This window comes from Corvus kubaryi, unplaced genomic scaffold (genome assembly GCF_017639235.1).
Source record: "Corvus kubaryi isolate FWS band 111438036 unplaced genomic scaffold, C.kubaryi_AGA036_p1.0 37334, whole genome shotgun sequence".
Lineage (NCBI taxonomy): Eukaryota > Metazoa > Chordata > Aves > Passeriformes > Corvidae > Corvus > Corvus kubaryi.
The window spans coordinates 10724094-10725425 of NW_024581108.1; the positions used below are offsets into that span (position 1 = coordinate 10724094).

Consider the following 1332-nt stretch of genomic DNA (forward strand, 5'->3'; position numbering starts at 1 on the left):
AGGAGGAAGAAGGCAAGATACATACTTGGTTGAATTGGGAAGGGAGATTTTTAAAATTATTATTTATTTCCAATGTTGTCATGTTTTTCTCCACTATCTTGCAATGCACTTTTCTGCCTGTCCAATCTTTTACAGCATCATTCAAACCCGGAGTGCTTTGTGGAAGTAAACATGTACATGGTTGTCTTCAAACAGTGGTGCTAATAATACTAAGGCTCTCGTCACAGGAAGTACTAATTCCAAAAAAAAAAAAAAATTAAAAAGCCAAACCATAACTAACATACTTATCTGAGGAATTAAATTCCTTACTTTTAAACACTTTCACCCTCATGAAATTCTGATAGGATACATTCAGCGGTTTTTCGTAAGCCTCTCATTTTGCTTGGTCAACTCTTTCTAGTGAACTGGAGAAACTCACTTGGTGAATAAAGGACAAAACTGCTCATCACTCTGCGGCAAGGCAGAGCTGGTTTTAAACGGATTTAAAATCAGGATTTGTTTCTTTTCTTTTTTTTTTTTAATCTCTTCAAAAACCGAGCTATGGATGCCGGAGCCTCGCAGTGCCGCCGGGGCTGCGCTACCCTCCCGGCCCGGCGGCAGAAACCTGCCAGGACCCTCCGAAGCTTGGAGACGCTGGGACGGCGGAGGGACCGGCGGGCGCGGTGGGAGTGCGGCTGGACCGCCGCCTCCCAGTCCTGCTTACATCCTCCCCGTAATGCGGGCTGGTCTGGGGCTTGTTTTCGGGGAAAATACGGCCACGGGCTTTCCCAAGCCGCCCATCTCCACGGCGACTGTTTCCCACCACTGCCCCCTCGGCGGCCCCGCTCCCGGGAAGCCCAGCTCGGCTCCGGGCCACTGCCGTGCCGGGCAGCCCCGGGGCTGCCCCGCCCGGTAAGGGATGCGGTGGGATGGATGGAGCATGGGGGGGCTGCCGCGGCCGCTTTCCGGCGCCCTCCGCGGGAGAGGGGACGGCGGCGACCCCAGATAAAGTTTGGCTTCTACGGCACTGGCCGGGGTCGGAGGCGGCACCGCCGATGCCGCTGGCGGGCAAAGCGGGGCCCCGGCAGCCGCGGGCCGGGCCGGGCCGGGCCCGGTCTCTTCTCCCCGAGGGGGCGCAGGGCCGGGCCCTGAGGGCCGGCTCCGTCCCCGCGCGGACCCCGGGGCCCCCTCCCCGCGGAGATGCCCCGTCCCCGGCGCAGGCAGCGGAGCGCCCCGGGAGAGGCAGCCGGGCCCGACAGTGCTTACCTGGTGCGCGTCCGGGCGTGCGGCTCGGGGTCACGGGCAGCGGCCGGGCGGCAGCGCGAACATCCCGCGGCGCGGTGCGGGGCTCAG

The 1332-nt window shown here is 59.8% G+C and overlaps 1 protein-coding gene across 1 annotated transcript in view; it reads right to left on the minus strand.

Annotated features, from left to right (window-relative positions):
- Nucleotides 1–1326, minus strand: part of LRRC8C (leucine rich repeat containing 8 VRAC subunit C) — a 22521-nt gene extending 21195 nt beyond the window's left edge. Inside the window, exon 1 of the mRNA XM_042030260.1 lies at nucleotides 1246–1326. The gene's annotated coding sequence lies outside the window, so the exon portion shown is untranslated. The remainder of the gene's footprint in view (nucleotides 1–1245) is intronic.
- Between the last annotated feature and the right edge of the window lie 6 nt (nucleotides 1327–1332).